The sequence below is a fragment of the Hylobates moloch genome, unplaced genomic scaffold, assembly GCF_009828535.3.
Source record: "Hylobates moloch isolate HMO894 unplaced genomic scaffold, HMol_V3 SCAFFOLD_14, whole genome shotgun sequence".
NCBI classification, from domain to species: domain Eukaryota; kingdom Metazoa; phylum Chordata; class Mammalia; order Primates; family Hylobatidae; genus Hylobates; species Hylobates moloch.
In genome coordinates this window covers 27796859-27817006 of record NW_026652289.1, presented here as the reverse complement: position 1 = coordinate 27817006, position 20148 = coordinate 27796859, and the positions used below count along the sequence as shown (strand labels likewise).

Here is a 20148-nt window from a genome sequence, read left to right as displayed (position 1 = left end):
ATTTATTTTTCTTAATACCCTTGAGGTTAAAATGTCACATAACGATGTCACATGATCTCACTAATATCATATGTTATGGGTATGATATTAATAGTCATATTCAAACTGTTAATGAATCTCATCAAGAAAGCCCATCTCCTTTAGTGTCTATAAAAATTATAGAGGAAAAACACTGCAAGTCAGTAAGTATAATATTAAGGGGCCAGGCGTGGTGGCTCACGCCTATAATCCCAGCACTTTGGAAGGCCGAGGCCAGAGGATCATGTGAAGTCAAGAGTTCGAGACCAGCCTAACATGCTGAAACCCCATCTCTATTAAAAATACAAAAATCAGCTGGGCATAGTGGCGGGCGCCTGTAATCCCAGCTACTCGGGAGGCTGAGGAGGAGAATCGTTTGAACCCGGGAGGCGGATGTTGCAGAGGTTGCAGTAAGCCGAGATCGCGCCATTGCACTCCAGCCCGTGCGACAGAGCAAGAATATGTCAAAAAAAGAAAAAAAAAAAAAAAAGAATAAGGGAATCGACCAGGCTCAGTGACTCATGACTGACATCCCAATACTTTGGGAGGCTGAGGCAGGAGGATAACTTGAGCCCAGAAGTTTGATCCCAGTCTGGGCAACACAGGGAGACCCCCGTCTGTGCAAAAATTTTTTTAAAAAGAGAATAAGGGAATCATAAAGTTGGAAAGGTATATAAAAATCATTTATCCTGTGGTTCCTAACTCTGGCTGAGCTTTTAATAAAATGCCAACAATGCCCAGTTCTTCTGCTAAGAAAATTTGATTACGCTTGTCTTATGTGGTGAAGGAGTAGCTGTGTATGTGCGTGTGTGTGCGTGTGTGCATGTGTATAGAGACAGGGGCTCACTATGTTGCTCAGGCTGGTGTCGAACTCCTGAGCTCAAGCAATCCACCTGCCTCAGGCTCCCACAGTGCTGGGATTACAGGCATAAGCCAGCAGGCCCGGCTAAGCAGTATTTTTTTAAAGTTCCCCAAATACTTCTAATATGCACCCAGAATTAAGGACACCCCATCTAATCCTACTCCATGTTGCCTATTCATTTTCCTGATGAGGCAACATGACAGGTGACGTCACTTAGGAGAGTGAGTAAGGGCCACACTAAAAATAACTAAAGTTACTCAACGTAAAATGGTCTCTTTCCATCAGATCGTAGATTCATTATGGAAGGAATGATCAGAAAATCAAGAGATTGGGAAGAATTGGCTTGTTTAGATGACCAGTACGGGTGAGATTAACTAGACTGAAAGTAAAGCAACCACAAGCTGTATGTGGTGGCACTTCAAATAGGAGTAGTGGGAACTAACATGAAAAGAAAAAAATGATTACAGTTGGCAGGCAAAGGAGGAATCTGTGCAGGAAATAACTTGGCTGAATAAATAGAATGAGCTAAGACTAGATTATCCAAACACGAGATTCATTTCTAAATCAGACAGAGCTGAACTTAACAACAACTCTATCTAGCTGTAGTTTCCTCTCTGTATAAATTTTACACTGCTAGCGAGCATGGATTTACAGTTCTCTGCAAATCTTACACCTGAAAACGAGAATATAGACGGCTCCCCGATTTGGAGGAACTGAGAATGGAAATTACACTGTTGCATGAGGTCGAATTTTTCTCAGGTTTATCTTACACATTTAGAATATTAAAAAAATAAATTGGGGATGGCAATGAGGGAGATCAATGCAGGAGGTCAACTAATATTTATTGGCAGAAGAGCAAGGGAAAAAATGTGGTGGTGTTTTGTTTTCCATCAACAGCTCCAATCTCTTCATCCTCCCTCCAAGCCAACTTTATTCCCAGATGGTCTTTAAATTCTAAGATTTAAAGAAATACAGTCTTTCCAGGAGCAGTAGCTCATGCCTGTAGGAAGGTTGCTTGAGGCCAGGAGTTTGAGACCAGCCTAGGCAACATGGTGAGACTCAAATCGTTTTTTTTTTTTTTTCTGAGACAGAGTCTCCCTCTGTCACCCATGCTGGAGTGCAGGGGTGCGATCACGGCTGACTATAACCTCCATCTCCCGGGCTCAAGCGATTCTCCTGCCTCAGCCTCCCGAGTAGCTAGGATTACAGGCGTATGCCACCACACCTAGCCGGGTTCAAGCGATTCTCCTGCCTCAGGCTCCTGAGTAGCTAGGATTACAGGCGTGTGCCACCACACCTAGCTAATTTTTGTATTTTAGTAGAGACAGGGTTTCACCATGTTGGCGAGGCTGGTCTGGAACTCCTGACCTTAGGTGATCTGCCTGCCTCGGCCTCCGAAAGTGCTGGGATTACAGGCGTGAGCCACCACTCCCGACCAAGACTGAAATCTAAAAAATTAAAAATAAATAAATAAAAATGTTACAGCTCAGCTCTTCTAGAATTTGTCTAGCAGGTTTCTTAGTCTTCACCAGGACACCCCCCCACCCCCACCACCCCACCAAAAAATGTTTTATCCAGGATAAAACTGCTTGCCTTATTATTTTCTTAATTTCATGCTGTAATCATTTATACAGTTTCCCAACTTTTTTAGCATTAATCTTTCAAAATATAATTATCTTATCTCAGTTTGTGATCCTGATCATATGTCAAGCAATATAATTTTGTGACTCATGCTTTCGGAATATTTTGTCTTAGCTTCCTGATTTCTATACACACATATACAAAGAAATCTCCATTTTTCTCTTCTTTATTCTTCTTTTATTTGTTTATTTATGTATTTTTGAAGATGGGGTCTCACTCTGTTGCCCAGAGTGGATGTGGCTGGAATGGGGTGAGACTTAGAAATTACTGTAGACGTTGTTCATCCAAGTTCTCGTAATGAAAATTGTGAGACATTCAGATCACTCTTTGTTATGTTATGAACCATGTGCTTCACAAACTCAGATCTCAAAGCTGTATAGCAATCCTACTGTAGATTCAATCTAAATGTCAGCCCACGCAAATACAGACTACTGGATACAGAAATATTCCCACCCAAATATTACTTCCCAATAATCATAATAGTAAGCCCATACAAAAATAAAGCATCAAAGACTTTTTAGCTGCCTATCTACCATCCACTCTCTTTTCTATAGGTTTTCAAAAGTCTAATGGTTCCAACTTCAAAGTAAATCTGACTCAGCATTCGTCAGGGAAACTAACTCCCAATACTCCTTGACCCTTGCACCGTAATTCGTAATGCTTCCATTTTTTTCCTAAAAGAATCATCAATGGCTCTTAAATTTTTTTTTTTTTTTTTTTGCACATATCCATCCACAAATGTCCCTTTCTATTCTCCCCACGGGTACAGTGATATCTAATAATGAGTTACAAATTTTTTTTGTTTCCCCTTTAATAAATTTAGTACCGGTGTGGCTCTGAATAATTACTAAACAGCCAATTTTACGTCTTTAAAGTAAGTGTATCCAGGCCAGGTGCGGTGGCTCACGCCTGTAATCCCAGCACTTTGAGAGGCCGAGGCGGGCGGATCACGAGGTCAGGAGATCGTAGACCATCCTGGCTAACACAGTGAAACCCCGTCTCTACTAAAAATACAAAAAATTAGCCGGGTGTGGTGGCGGGCACCTGTAGTCCCAGCTACTCGGGAGGCTGAGGCAGGAGAATAGTGTGAACCCGGTTGGCAGAGCTTGCAGTGAGCCGAGATCGCGCCACTGCACTCCAGCCTGGGCGACACAGCGAGACCCCGTCTCAAAAAAAAAAAAAAATTGCGTCCATCTCTTCCTTACCTGAACTGTTGTGAAGACTAGGGATAAAGTAAGTAAAGAGCCCGGATCTATCTGAAACACTCTTATCAATTGTTAGCTGTTATTTTTACTGTTTTCCCCCTATATTCTTTTATATGTTTAGTGTCTTACAGGAAGAGGTTAAAAAGTGCAGGGGTGCGAGCAATAGGGGACAGGGAGAATATAATAAAGGATTAACTAATAAATAGAAGATAGGAAAGGGTACTCCAAAAACAAGTGTCCGTTCCAGAACTTGCTTCCTAGTAAAGCAAGGTCCTCAGGCCATCTTCTCGGAACCTTGATTCCACTGTATTTTCAGTGTGCGAACAGTGATTTAAATCAGTCCATTTTAGCTGTCAAACTCATACCATTTGAGAAGACTCATAACCCCAGAGAGAGCTCTTACGAAGGAGGGATTAACATGGCAAACACATGCGCAAACTCCAGCTGGCTAAGCTGAGACATGTTTGGGGGGAAAGTCTCTCTCCTGACTGAGGAGGAAATGCTATATGGGAGGAAAACTAGAGTCTTTTGTGATACAGGATGGTCAATTAGTCACTAGGTCACAAAGCCTGTTCTACAAATCATTCAATTTAAAAAGCATTCGGGACCCCTCGAAAGTTTTTTTGTTTTTGAGAGGAAGTTTCGCTCAGCGTTGCCGAAGCTGGAGTTATACCGGTGCGGTGCGGTCTCGGCTCACGGCAACCTCGCGACCGGTCCAAAACGCCATCTTGTATTGCATGGGCCGGGAATCGAACCCGGGCCTCCCGCGTGGCAGGCGAGAATTCTACCACTGAACCACCCATGCACCGCTGAGAAAGTTGAGGAAAAGCAGTAACATGATCGGAACCGACTAGAAGATGCTCTGTCGCTAGAAAGAGAATAGATAATGGAGAAGGAAGATGATCATATTTTAGTCACTTGGCTGGGCAGGGTGGCTCATGCCTGTAATCTCAGCACTTACGGAGGCCGAGTAGGGAGGATTGCTTGAGCCCAGGAGTTCGAGACCAGCCTGGGCAACACAGGGAGACTCTTGTCTCTAAAAAAAACTAAAAAAAAAAAAAATGAGCCGGGCATGGTGGCACGTGCCTGTAGTCCCAGCTACTCAGGAGCCTGAGGAGGGAGGATTGCTTGAGCCTGGGAGGTCAAGGCTGCAGCGAGCTGTGGTCATGCCACTTGCACTCCAGCCTAGGTGACAGAGTGAGACCCTGCCTCAACAACAACAAAAAAGTTGGTCACTTGAAGTACTGCTACTTATTGATTCATGGTACAATTAAATGATGCCTCTCCCGATTGTTTGGGGGAATTGGGGGGTTTTTTGAGAATAAAGTGCTCCAGATAGCCGTGTGCGTACCTCTTGAATAAACACCAATTTTTTAAAAAATTGAATTCATTTATATAAAAATATAAATTGCATTAAATGCTATTTATATTGAATGTTTTCCTGCCTTCTTAAGCAGAATGCGCTGAATAATACCTTACCGAGGACTCAGCACCGTGATAGCCATTGCTGATTACTGCAGTGAACTGTGATTCAGTGATGTGGGACACACCGTCAAGGAAGTGAATGCAATGAGAACTCCACGTACACAAAGTTCAGAAAAAAACAAAGCACAGCAGGCTGTTTGCCTTCTAACTACTCGTTTCACCCCTGGACTCCGATGTACTCTCCAGCATGCCCCACTTCAGGAAGAATATTGGCAAAGTGGAGTATTCTGGCTAAGAAAAGAAGCTATGATGGTAAACGCTATTGAAACAAGGTTCAGCCAGCAAAATGTCTGAAAGCGTTAGAGAAGCTTAACTTAGAGAAAACTTATATATAAATATTTAAATGTTGGTAGTATTGTCTTGTGACGATGCCTTGGATAGAAACCTGTAAATATCAACCCGGTCTCTACTAAAACTACAAAAATTAGTCAGGTGTGGTGGTGCAAGCCGGTGGTCCCAGCTATTCAGGCGGCTGAGGCAGGAGAATCGCTGGAACGAGACCACCCTGACCGACATAGAGAAACCCCGTCTCTACTAAAAACACAAAATTAGTCGGGTATGGTGGCACATGCCTGTAATCCCAGCTGCTCGGGAGGCTGAGGCACGAGAATCGCTTGAACCCAGGAGGCAGAGGTTGCAGTGAGCCGGAGATCGCGCCACAGCACTCCAGCCTGGGCAACAAGAAAGAAACTCCGTCTCAAAAAAAAAAAAAAAGAAAAGCGGATTTTGATTCAACACGAAAGAAACTCCTCTTTATAATTCATTTTGATTCATAATTTATGTGCAAGATCTTACTTGGTTTCGCAGGTAATGGAATAATGAGCGAATAAAAGTCTCAAACTCAAAAAAGACATTAACCTAGGGTAGCTGGAATGGAGAGTGCATGAGGCGAGGAGCAATGAGAGTTGGAGAAGCAAATGGGACTAGATCATGGAGGGCCTGGAAAGGTAGGATTGTTTTAAACAAGTAACTGGAAGTGATAAATCATTTTAAAATATTTTTAACTCACATTTTAATTACAAAGCTAATTATTATAAAAGTAAAATAAGTTTATTAAAATTTTAAATATATCAAAATATATTATGTAAAAGTGAAAGTTCACCCTAACCCCAATTTCCAGAGGTACCTGTGAGTCGTTTAGCCCATGTCTTTTTTTTTTTTTTTTTTTTTGAGACAGAGTTTCGCCCTTGCCCAGGCTGGAGTGCAGTGGCGCCATCTCGGCTCACTGCAGCCTCTGCCTCCTGGGTTCAAGCAATTCTCCTGCTTCAGCCTCCTGAGTAGCCGGGATTACAGGCACCCCCCACCGCATGTTGGCCAGGCTGGTCTCAAACTCCTGGCCTCAGGTAATCCACCCACGTTGGCCTCCCAAAGTGCTGGGATTACAGGCTTGAGTCACTGCACCTGGTTTTTTTTGTTTGTTTTTTTGTTTTTTGTTTTTTGTTTTTGAGATGGAGTCTCACTCTGTCACCCAGACTGGAGTGCAGTGGCACAATCTCGACTCACAGCAACCTCAGCCTCCCGGGTTCAAGCAGCTGGGATTACAGGCGTGTGCCACCATGCCAGGCTAATTTTTGTATTTTTAGTAGAGACAGGGTTTCGCCATGTTGGCTGGGGTGGTCTCGAACTCCTGACCTCAAGTGTGGAGTGTGGTGGCACACTCCTGTAATCCCACGTACTCAGGAGGCTGAGGCAAGAGAATTGCTTGAACTCGGGAGGTGGAGGTTGCAGTGAGACGAGATCTGCCACTGCACTCCAGCTTGGGCGACAGAGCAAGAAGCTGTCTCAGAGGGTGGAGGTGGGGGGTGGGGAAAGAACTACCTGGGACTGTATACTTTATAAAGAAAATAGGTTTAATTGACTCACAGTTCTGCATGGCTGGGGAGATCTCAGGAAACTTTCAATCATGGTGCAAGGTGAAGGAGAAGCAAGCACCTTCCTCATAAGGTGGCAGGAGAGACAAAGGATGAGAAGTGCCACACTTTTAAACCATCAGATCTCATGAGAACTCACTATCACAAGAACAGCATGGGGGAATCCACCCCCATGATCCAATCACCTCCCACCAGGTCCCACCCTCAACATGTGGGGATTACAGTTAGAGATGAGATTTGAGTGGGGACACAAAGCCAAACCATATCATCCTGTCTTAAAAATGAAAAAAGTAATAGTCACCTGTTTTATTCAAAGTCCACCAACTTGAATGTCAATTTCATGCAAAAACACGCTCTCAGAAACATCCAGAATCACGTTTGATCATATATCTGGGTACTATGACCCAGCCAAGTTAAAGAAAATAAAATTAGCCCAGTGCAGTAGCTCATGCCTGTAATCCCAGCATTTTGGGAGGCTGAGGCGGGTAGATCGCTTGAGCCCAGGAGTTCAAGACCAGCTTGGACAACATGGAGAAACTCCGTTTCTACAAAGAGAGAAAAAATTAGCAGGGCATGGTGGCGCACACCTGTAGTCCCTGCTATTAGGGAGGCTGAGATGGAAGGATTGCTTGAGCCTGGGAGACTGAGGCTACAGGGTGCTGTGATTGTGCTACTGCACTCCAGCCTGGGCAATTGAGTGAGAACCTGTCTCAAAAAAAAAAAAAAGAAAAAGAAAAAGAAAAAAAAAAAAGAGAAATCCATTCCAAATCAGGACTGCTGGTAAAAAAAAAAAAAAAGAAAGAAAAGAAAAGAAAATTTATCACACATAAAATTAATCATCACAGATTCCTTGCCAACACATCAGCAGAGCTGTCTGACCACCCAAAAAGAGAACTGTTGATGTGAACTCTCTGCTAACCAGGAGCCTGGACTGGACAACCTCTCTATGCATGTGGGGTTCTGAGCCTGGATAGAGATGCCATCTGAGAATGGTGACATATGTCTTTCTCTTTCTTCCTAACCATGGCTACAGACTAGTCTATTTTTGTGGTTTATCTGCCTACTGTTTAGAAGTATTCTGTCTTCTTGGGGCTGTCAGGCACTCAACTGACACTTCTTGATACTATTGCTGTGTCTGCCTTGAGCAGCTAATGACGGATGTGAAAACCCTTTTATAATTGTTCATGCCAAGGAAATGTGTAGCCACATGCTCCTGTGGTCTCCTGTGGGCTAAATAAACCCTGATAACCAGGCTTATTATCATTATGTCTAAAATTAAAGTAAACAAATAATGAGTGAGGGCTTGAGTGGTTTATTGTGGTTGAAAAGTACTGACTGACTTAATGTGTGAATCTTATAACACCTATTTATATGGGTAAAGATTTGGGAGATTATTCTAGTTTCCCATCTGGGTTCCAGATATGTGAGACTGCTGGGTGGGAGAATGTTATAGATTGTAGGTCTGTTGTCTTAAGGCAGGTAGCTGTCATTTCTGCCTAAATAATCTGTAAGGCAAGAAACCAAATATATAAATTAATACCATAAATAAGCAAACAAATAATTCTCTAATCTCAATCAATACCTCCCTACTTGTGAACTGAAGAATTAATACAGTCTCTTTGTTTGCTGCTTGGCATGAGGTTCCTTTACCTTTAAAATTAGGTTTGTGTTCATGAAACAAGGTTAGAAATTTAGAGAAGGGAAGAAATCTACTATTTAAAAATATATGACTATTTATTTTTAGCCACCGCTTTTTAGCACCTAGGTATTAAAATACATAATAATTAAGAGGTAAGTGTATCCCATAATCTGTCATCATTCGCTCACTTCAAGAGGCCCATCATTAACCTTTCCATTAATTCTACGTCTTTTAGATCTTCCTAAATCAACACCTACTCTAAATGACTCCTCAAATGAAACCCTAATTTTGCATCTGCACTTTCTCCGTTCTAGCCTGAAAAGCCTACAATCTTTTCTGTCTAGTCCCCATTTCTGCCTCACTCCAGAATCTGGCTTGAAGCCCTGGACTTTCTCAAACTCGATTGCTGGCAAGCAAGTCCTCCATCAAACAGATCCCTCACATGTCTGTGCATTAAAAATAGCTAATATGACTCACTGGCACTTCTTACTTACTCAAACTAAAGGACAGCATCTGTGCTTCAGGGATAGGAGAGTGAAGAGAGCAGAATGTGAAGAGGGAAACTACCAAGATTCAAAAATCATTTTCTGGACTTGACACTGATGTTAGCTTTGTCCCTGGTATTTCTTTCTTTTTTTTTTTTGAGACGGAGTCTCGCTCTTTCACCCAGGCTGGAGTGCAGTGGCGCCATCTCGGCTCACTGCAGGCTCCGCCCCCTGGGGTTCACGCCATTCTCCTGGCTCAGCCTCCCGCGTAGCTGGGACTACAGGCGCCTGCCACCTCGCCCGGCTAATTTTTTGTATTTTTAGTAGAGACGGGGTTTCACCGTGTTAGCCAGGATGGTCTCGATCTCCTGACCTCGTGATCCGCCCGCCTCGGCCTCCCAAAGTGCTGGGATTACAGGCGTGAGCCACCGCGCCCGGCCTGTCCCTGGTATTTCTATCAGGAAACATATCTGCAAGTGATTGTATGTAGAATTATTCTTTCTTAGCTGATCTATCTGGGGAGGCACATTTTCAAGGATGTCTGATATGGTGAATATAGCATTGCCATGCTTATTCATGGGTCCCACTGTTTAGACTAATATTATAATAAAGGTCCTGGTTTCAAAAATGGCTTTTGTCAAACTTTTGTCTGCCTTTGTGTCCAGAGATGGACCTTTTAATTCATTCATTCCTTCATTCAAGAAATCATTATTGGCTGGGCGCGGTGACTCATGCTTGTAATCCCAGCACTGTGGGAGGCCAAGGGGGAAGATCGCTGAAGTGTAGGAGTTTGAGACCAGCCTGGGCAACATAGGGAGACTCTGTCTCTACAAATTTAAAAAAAAAAAAAAAACTTATACTGAGGTAGGAGGATCACTTGGGCCCGGAATGTCAAGGCTACAGTGAGCCATGATCACGTCACTGTACTCCAGCCTGGGTGACAGAGCAAGATCCTATCTCAAAAAGAAATTATTATTGAATGCCTTCTAGGGCTGCCATGTTCTCCAACTCTTAAGGGCACCATTCTCAGTATAGTCTCTGGAGTTGAGCTCTAGCCGGGGCATTCCCTTCCGGGGTATATTTACTGAGGGACATAGAAGGGTATGTATGACATAGTCATCTATCCATTGCCCTCCAGGAGAGATTAAGAAACATTTTTCCATTTTCAGGTAGATTATTGTATGTTAATTTGTTTGTGTTTGTGTGTTTGTTTTGAGATGGAGTCTCGCTCTGTCACCCAGGCTGGAGTGCAGTGGCATGACCTTGGCTTACTGCAACCTCCACCTCCCAGGTTCAATCAATTCTCCTGCCTCAGCCTCCCGAGTAGCTGGGATTGCAGGCACACACCACCATGCCCAGCTAATTTTTTTTGTATTTTTAGTAGAGACAGGGTTTCACCACGTTGGCCAGGCTGGTCTTGAACTCTTGACTCAGGTGATCTGCCAGCCTCAGCCTCCCAAAGTGCTGGAATTACAAACATGAGCCACCGCGCCCAGCCAGATTACTGGTCATTTGTTACTCATTCATACCTACTGGTTATTCATTAAAAATAGCCCAGGTTTGTGTTTTTATTGGCCTTGTCTAGTGGCTTCCTCCATGTCCAGAGACTCTCTCTGTCCCTGATATGAAAGCACACTTAGTAATCAAACATAAGCACAGTACAGGCAGAGATTCGAAACCAACTATGAACTAGGCAATACAAATAATGACTTTCATATAAGGTTTCTGTCTTGTAAATGTTGATAATGCTTATCAACTAAAGGAATAAAGTCCAGCCCTGCACCCAACACAGCTGACAATATGATCTTTGTAATCCACAAAATGTCAAGTATAATTATCCTGACCATTCCCTCACTTAAAAACAGAAAATCAAACTGGCCAGGCGCGGTGGCTCACGCCTGTAGTCCCAGCATTTTGGGAGGCCGAGGCGGGCGGATCACGAGGTCAGGAGATCAAGACCATCCTGGCTAACACAGTGAAACCCCGTCTCTACTAAAAGTACAAAAAATTAGCTGGGTGTGGTGGCGGGCGCGGGTAGTTCCAGCTACTCAGGAGGCTGAGGCAGGAGAATGGCATGAACCCAGGAGACGGAGCTTGAGTGAGCTGAGATCATGCCACTGCATTCCAGCCTGGGCAACAAACTGAGACTCCGTCTCAAAAAAATAAAATAAAATAAAATAAAATAAAAAAATAAAAAATAAAACTATGACAAGAGAAAATTTGTGTTTCTTTAACAGAACCCAGCCAGGAAGGTCATAAAATCTAGTCATGACAGGTTCTCCTCTCAGTAGGAAAACTTTTTTTCCTAATAGTAACTGACCTTTCTCATAATTTTTTTCACCCCGTCAAACATTTCGAAGACTTAACACAACTACTTTTGTTAGTTGGATGGAAAACACCTTGTGATTCAGGTAGAAAGAATTCTTCAGGCAGAGGAATTTATATAACTGTGCCTTTTACCATCCATTAAGCAGTTTTTTTATGTTGGCCTACTTGTAATGTGTATCAATGTCAGTTTATAAGAGGAAATAACATTCAGTCTTTTCGCTGGTTTATAATAAGAAATCACTATTTCAAATGACCTTCCCTGAATACCACTCTCTACTGAGTGCTGGAAGGAGCGTGGACAAAGATGAGTAAGACACTGCCCACGCTCTCTGTATGCATGCAATCTGGTGCCTGCGATGACATCTACTCAAAGAACTCAGTCAACTGGCAAACTAACAAGGTCTATAGCCATGGGTGAAACAGACTGCCTTGAGAATATGGGAAGATTAATTCCAACTGGGGGATTTGCTAGGGTGTGTAGTGACCACGTGGGGATGTCAGAGGAATGGGAAAACAAGAAGATTAAGGGATGAAAAGAGACTTGAAACATTTAAGAATGGAAGTCTGGTTGAGGAATTCAGACTTAACCATGTAAGTCCTGGGACTGGAAGTAACAATGCTTAGATGTGTGTTTCCTTAGCAAGATCTTATGTGTTGTTCATTTCATACAACGAACAACCTAAAATATATTACTTAAGGTCTACAAAAATCTCCAAACCTACCTTCTGTTGCTGATCCTCTTGGCCATTTTCTTCCCGCAAAAGAGCACTCCTTTCCCACCAAATGCACTTTCTCTCTGACCCCCAGCATGTCTTGAGTTCTGTCACCTCTGTTTCCCTCCAGCTCTGCTACCAGCCTGAAATCTTTGTCCAGTCTTCTCTAGCTATTCAATTTATACACTCAGCATGCTTTTTTTTTTTTGTTTTGGTTTTGTTTTTTTGAGACAGAGTCTTGCTCTGTCACCCAGGCTAGAGTGCAGTGGCACAATCTTGGCTCATTGCAACCTCCACCTCCCGGGCTCAAGCGATTCTCATGCCTCAGCCTCCCAAGTAGCTGGGATTATAGGCGCCCGCCACCATACCCAGCTAATTTTTGTATTTTTAGTAGAGACGGAGATTTCACCATGTTGGCCAGGCTGGTCTCAACCTCCTGATCTCAGGTGATCCGCCCACCTCAGCCTCCCAAAGTGCTGGGATTACAGGCGTGAGCCACCGTGCCTGGCCTCACTCAGCATGTTAATTGAAATTACACATATATATGTAATTAATATATAATAATATAAGCATATATATTTTTAAAACGAAGGGCTTAGTATGTATTAAGCAGTGTGAGAGAAAAGTATGACAGATCAGCTCACTGCTAATCAGGGAGTTTACCATCTATCTAAATTCTATCCATCCTTTGAGAGAGCTTTTCCAGACCAGAAGCACAGCCTGTGAAATTTGAGGGTAAAATATTCCAGAGTGAGGAACAGCCTGCGCTAAGCCCTTGAATGCAAGGAATACAGTGGAATGCAAGGATGCATGGTGAGCATCCCAGAGCCCCTCTTCAGAATGAGGTTTGGCTAAGGGCTTTGTTGCAAGTGCATCAAACTTTGGCCCAATCCTATGTCCTTCACTCCTTGACAAACTTTCTACCTGCAAGTTCTCATCTCAGAGTCCCTGAGAAAGTGGACATAAAATAGTAAAATATATAGCTATGATTTTAAAACATCAGCAACAGGCAGGGCGCGGTGGCCCATGCCTTGAATCCCAGCATTTTGGGAGGCCAAAGTGGGTGGATCATGAGGTTAGGAGTTCAAGACCAGCCTGGCCAAGATGCTGAATCCCCCATCTCTACTAAAAATACAAAAATTAGTTGGGTATGGTGGCAGGTGCCTGTGATTCCAGCTACTTGGGAGGCTGAAGCAGAGAATTGATTGAACCTGTGCTATGCTAAAAAACAACTTCTGGCCAGGCCCGGTGGCTCACGCCTGTAATCAGAGCACTTTGGGAGGCCGAGGCGGGCAGATAATGGGGTCAGGAGTTCGAGACCAGCCTGACCAATATGGTGAAACCTCGTCTCTACTAAAAATACAAAAATTAGCCAGGCGTGTTGGCGCACACCTGTAATCCCAGCTACTCAGGAGGTTGAGGCAGGAGAATCTCTTGAACCTGGGAGGCAGAGGTTGTAGTGAGCTGAGATTGCCCCACTGCACTCCAGCCTGGGTGACAGAGCGAGACTCCATCTCAAAAAAAAAAAAAAAATCAGCAACAAAAAAAGTAATGATAACCTAAAACAGTAGGGTATATAACAATAAAAGAGGCCGGGCATGGTGGCTCAAGCCTGTAATCCCAGCATTTTGGGAGGCCAAGGCAGGCGGATTACAAGGTCAAGAGATCGAGATCATTCTGGCCAACATGGTGAAATCTTGTCCTACTAAAAATACAAAATTAGTTGGGCATGGTGGCACACGCCTATAATCCCAGCTACTCAGGAGGCTGAGGCAGGAGAATCACTTGAATCTGGGAGGTGGAGGTTGCAGTGAACCAAGATTGCACCACTGCACTCCAGCCTGGCAACAGAGCGAGATTCCATCTCAAAAAAAAAAAAAAAAAAAAAAAAAACTATAAAAGAGAGATGAAATATTTTGTCTAGAGAAAAACCTTGAACTCCATGATATGGAATTTATTTATTTGTTTGTTTTATTTTATTTTATTTTTTGAGACAGAGTCTCGCTCTGTTTCCCCGGCTGGGGTGCAGTGGCGTGATCTTGGCTCACTGCAACCTCCACATCCCAGGCCCAAGTGATGCTCATGCCTCAGCCTCCCGAGTAGCTGGGATTACAGGTATGTGCCACCACGTTTAGCTAATTTTTGTATTTTAGTAGAGACAGGGTTTCACTATGTTGGCCAGGCTGGTCTCGAACTCCTGACCTCAGGTGATCCGCCCACCTCGGCCTCCCAAAGTGCTGGGATTACAGGCATGAGCCACTGTGCCTAGCCTGGAATTTATTCCTTATCCTGTGAAATAGTTGTTTCCAAAGTGAAGTGGCTAAAAGGATGATAAGGGGTATAGGAAGAAATTATTTATTAATTATTCATAGTTTTATAAATGTCTTTTTTCTGTTTTGTAATATAGATAACATATTGGTAAAAATAACACATCTAAATAATTTGAATATGTGTGTGTATATATATATACACACATGTACGTACACACATATACTTTGGTATGTGCCCTAATTTTTTCTTTTTTTTTTTTTTTTTTTGTTGAGGCAGGGCCTCACTCTGTTATCCAGGCTGGAGTGCAGTGACTCACTAAAGCCTCAACTTCCTGGGCTCAGGCAGTCCTACCATGTCAGCATCCCAAGTAGCTGAGATCACAGGCACAGGCTAGCATGCCTGGCTAATTTTTAAAATGTTTGTAGAGACAAGGTCTCACTATGTTGCCCAGGCTAGACTCAAACTCCTGGGCTCAAGCAATCCTCCTGTCTTGGCCTCTCGAAGTGCTGACATTATACAGGTGTGAGCCGCCACACCTCTAATTTTCTTTTTTTTTTTTTTCAACCAATAGATGTATGCAATTAAAATTCAAGACCATACTGTAAACAATGGGAGAGTCATTGAGGTCTTATTTGCAGAGGAGAATATACTCAGGATATCAATTATAATAATGTATAATGGTTCTCAACTTTCTTCTTTTTTTGAGATGGAGTCTCGCTGTCACCCAGGCTGGAGTGCAGTGGCACAGTCTCGGCTCACTGCAACCTCTGCTTCCCGGGTTCAAGCGATTCTCCTGCCTCAGCCTCCTGAGTAGCTGGGATTACAGGCACCCGCCACTACATCTGGCTAATTTTTGTATTTTTAGTAGAGACGGAGTTTTACCATCTTAGCCAGGCTGGCCTCGAACTCCTGACCTTCTGATCCACCTGTCTCGGCCTCTCAAAGTGCTGGGATTACAGGCATGAGCCACTGCACCCGGATGGTTCTCAACTTTCAACCCAGGAGAATTCCCTGGGAATTATTAGAAAATACTGATGACCAGACCACGCCCCAAATTAATTACATCAACTATCTGGGGTAGGAACGAGCATCACTATTTTTCTTTTCTCTTGGTGATTCTAACGTGCCAGGATTAAGAACGACTGAATTAGAGTCATAATCAAGTTTGATATGAATTGGCCAATGAAATAGTATAATTTAATATTAAATATTAATTAATTAAAACTATTAAATGTTCTCAAAAGTTACAGAAGAATAAAAGCTAAATATTTAAGAAATTATTTTACCTTAAGTGTTGAAAATAAATGGTTTTTCTCTTCACTGGTTGTTTTTACTTCCTTATAAAGCCTAGCTGTCATGTGATCCTCCTGACTCCGAGGAAGTCAGTCAGAGAAATAAAGAGTAACTCACTCATTAAGAGACCTTTTACATAAAACACTTTCTTATCTGTTAGAATTTGAGCTTTCTCAGACTCTCAACTTGTTTTGCCAAGTTTTCACAATAATAAAATACACACAATGACCTTCTTACTCTTCTTTTGCCAGCGGATTATTTAATACTGATTAGCTTTGAAATGCAAATAGCCCTATCAAATACCAAGCTACTTGCCTTCAACCCGACTAAGGCTGCATTAGAGTGAAAGTCAAAACTGTTTTATGCAAAGAAAAAAAATAGTCTGTCAAAGGCCGCTAGATCTTCAATTTTTTCAGGATTATATTCAGGATATGAAATTCTTTGTACTGACTAACGGATCACCTTTTTTCTAAATTCTTTTGTTTCCGAACTCCCAATCCTGTGTTGACTTACAATTAACCCTTTGCTGACCATTAGTTGAACTTTCAAACCAAACATAATGCTTTCAGCATTTGTATTTATATCACAACATGACAAATACTAGTAAGAGAGAGAATTTTTACAGAAAAAGTGTATCTAGCCTATTACATCAGGACCACTATTTGTTTTTCTTAAACAGAGAGTGACAACTTCGGGGCTGCAAAATACCTTTGAGATTACCTAATTTACCCTCTTTATTTTACAGATACGCACCCAAGATCTGGTATGCTTTTACTAGGTCAGTGTTTGGACTGAAGGAAACAGGGTTGGGTTGCTGAATAGTAAATTCCTGGTGGAATGGAAACTGAGCTGACATTGGCAGATGGGTATTAAACCCTCTGGAGTCCTCCGCCTGAAATTCAAGGCTTGAAAGAGTCAGAGGCTGACAAGATACCAAGACTGAGACTGATTTACTCTCTTTTTTCTTTTTCTTTCTTTTTTTTTTTTTTTTTTTTTGAGATAGGGTCTCACTCTGCCCCCCCAGGCAATGATTATAGCTCACTGCAGCCTCAAACTCCTAGGCTCAAGCTATCCTCCCACCTCAGCCACCCCAGTAGCTGGGGCTACAGGTGCACACCACCATGCCAATTTTTTTGTGTTGTTTTGTTTTAGACAGGGTTTCTTTCTGTCACCCAGGCTGGAGTATAGTAGCTCCATCACAGTTCGCTGCAGCCTTGCCCTCCCGGACTCAAGTGATCCTCCCACCTCAGCCTCCCAAGTAGCTGAGACTACAGGTGCATGCCACCACGCCCAGCTAATTTTTGTATTTTTGTAGAGATTGTGTTTCACCATGTTGCCCAGGATGGTCGCAAACTCCTGGGCTCAAATGATCCTCCCACCTTGGCCTGCCAAAGTATGAAGATTACAGGTGTGAGCCACCATGCCTGGCCTGCCTGGCTAATTTTTAAATTTTCTGTAGAAACAGGGTCTTGCTATGTTGCCCAGGCTGGTATTGAACTCTTGGCCTCAAGCCATTGGGATTACAGGTGTAAACCCCTGCACCTGTCCAGGACTGATTTCTCAAAAGCAGCAGAAGTTGGTGGGGTTGCAGCCAGGTGGCCCAGCCCCTGACAGCACCTACCAAGGGACTGGGGACTGCCCAGCACTGGCTGGTCCCAGGTGATCCGGTCAAACTGGGCACTCCTCTGCAATATCCTTGTGAAGAAGCTGAATTAATATTTCAGTGGGATAGTTTAGAAATGACACAGACCTGGGTCAGAAATACAAAGCTTGCCACCAGCTGTGGAAGCACCAACCTGTTTGCTTTGTCTTTTTTTTTTTTTTTTTTTTCAGATGGAGTCTCGCTCTGTCGCCCAGGCTGGAGTGCAGTGGCGCCATCTCGGTTCACTGCAAGCTCCGCCTCCCAGGTTCACGCCATTCTCCTGCCTCAGCCTCCCAAGTAGCTGGGACTACAGGCGCCCGCCACCATGCCTGGCTAATTTTTTGTATTTTTATTGGAGACAGGGTTTCATCGTGTTAGCCAGGAGGGTCTCAATCTCCTGACCTCGTTATCCTCCCGCCTCGGCCTCCCAAAGTGCTGGGATTACAGGCATGAGCACCGTGCCGGCCTGCTTTGTCTTTAAAATTATCTGCCATTAGAAAATCAAACAGTTGCCAGAGGCTGGGAGAAGGGAGGCACGAGGAGTTATTGTTTAATGGGTGTGGAATTTCAGTTTGAGAGGATAAAATAAGTTCTGAGGCTAGATGGTGGTGATGGTTGCATAACAATGTGAATGTATTTAATGCCACTTGCCACTGAACTGTAGATTTAAAAATGGTTAAAATGGTATATGGTAGATTTTATGTGGGTTTTTTTTTTTCTTTTTAGAGGTATTGTTGCATTCTGTCACCCAGGCTAGAGTACAGTGGTTCAATCATAGCTCACTGCAGCCTCAACTTCCTGGGCTCAAGTGATCCTCCTATCACAGCCTCCCAAGTAGCTGGGACTAAGGAGTGTACCACCACACCTGGCTGGGTTTCTTTGTTTTAGTGTTTGTTTGTAGAAATGGGGTCTCACTATGCTGCCCTGCCTAAATTTTGTTATGTATATATTACCACAACAAAAATATATCTGCTATTCTTTCTCTTTCTTTTTCTCTTTCTTTCTTTCTTTCTTTTTCTTTTCGTTCTTTCTTTCTTTCTTTTTCTTTTTTTAGATAGGGTCTTGCTCTGTTGTCCAGGCTGGAGTGCAGTGGCATGATCATAGTTCACTGCAGCCTCTAACTCCTGGGCTCAAGCGACCCTCCTGCCTCAGCCTCCTGAGTAGCTGAGAATACAGGCACGTGCCACCATGCCCAGGTACTTTTTTTGATTTTTAGGAGAGATGGCATTTCACTTTGTTGCCCAGGCTGATCTCAAACTCCTGAGCTAAAGTGATCCTACTGCCTTGGCCTCCCAAAATGCTCGGATTACAGGTGTAAGCCACCACGCTCGACCTGCCATTAGTTCTTAAATCGCCATCTCTTTTTTTTTTTTTTCTTTGAGTTCAAGAGTTTTGCTCTTGTTGCCCAGGCTGGAGTGCAATGGTGTGATCTCGGCTTACTACAACCTCCGCCTCTCAGGTCCAAGCGACTCTCCTGCCTCAGCCTCCCGAGTAGATGGGATTACAGGCATGTGCCACCACACCTGGTTAATTTTGTATTTTTAGTAGAGGCGGGGTTTCTCCATGTTGGTCAGGTTGGTCTCAAACTCCGACCTCAGGTGATCGGCTCGCCTCGGCCTCCCAAAGTGCTAGGATTACAGGCATGAGCCACCGCGCCCATCTCTGTCTTTTAAATAAATATCTCAGGCTGAGCATGGTGGCTCACACCTGTAATCCCAGCACCTTTGGAGGCCGAGGCGGGCGGATCACCTGAGGTTAGGAGTTTGAGACCAGCCTGGTCAACATGGTGAAACCCCGTTTCTACTAAAAATACAAAAATTAGCCAGGCTTGGTGGCGGGTGCCTATAATTCCAGCTACTCAGGAGGCTGAGGCAGGAAAATCGCTTGAATCCGGGAGGCGGAGGTTGCAGTGAGCTGAGATCATGCCACTGCACTCCATCCTGGGCAACAGAGCAAGGAACCATCAAAAAAAAAAAAAAAACCCTCATATTCTCATGTAGTTTTTTAAATACCAAACTATTCAAGAAGTCTAGGTTTTGAGAAAATCATTGCCAGACTGAAAATTACCTGAGAGTAAAATCTCTGAGTAAATTTAAATTTTAAAAATTTTGTCAGAAGCAATTGGTACTCAAAGAACACAAAGATTTGAAAATTTCAGGGAAGCTAAAATTTTCTAACGGCCTCAAAAATTTTATTTCCCAACACTACTTTCCCCAAAGAGAAAAGTTTTTTTTGTTGTTGTGGTTGTTTTCGAGACGGAGTCTCGCTCTGTCACCCAGGCTGGAGTGCAGTGGCACAATACTGGCTCACTGCAACCTTTGCCCCACCCCAGGTTCAAGCAATTCTCCTGCCTCAGCCTCCCGAGTAGCTGGGATTACAGGCATGTGCCACCACACCTGGCTAATTTTTGTACTTCCAGTAGAGACGGGATTTCTCCATGTTGGCCAGTCTGGTCTTGAGCGCCTGACCTCAAGTGATCCACCTGCCTTGGCCTCCCAAAGTGCTGGGATTACAGGTGTGAGCCACCGCGCCCAGCCAAGAAAAGATCTTAATACATAAATAAAATATAGAACAGTCTCCTTGTAAGTTGTTTCCAACATGTAAAAGAAAGTGGGGGGATCTTTTTGGAATTGTTGCAGTTTGTCATTTAATCATCACTTTCAAGTGAAGAAAATTGAGTATTAGAGAAGTTAGT

The 20148-nt window shown here is 43.4% G+C and overlaps 2 non-coding genes across 2 annotated transcripts; one reads left to right on the top strand and one right to left on the bottom strand.

The window, feature by feature from the left end:
• The first annotated feature begins 2360 nt into the window (after window positions 1–2360).
• LOC116482688 (U7 small nuclear RNA) lies at window positions 2361–2421 on the top strand. Its single transcript, XR_004251961.1, has one exon. It is a non-coding gene; the product is annotated as a U7 small nuclear RNA (small nuclear RNA).
• A 2039-nt stretch (window positions 2422–4460) lies between these two features.
• On the bottom strand, window positions 4461–4531 carry TRNAG-GCC (transfer RNA glycine (anticodon GCC)). The gene has a single exon. It is a non-coding gene; the product is annotated as a tRNA-Gly (tRNA).
• Between the last annotated feature and the right edge of the window lie 15617 nt (window positions 4532–20148).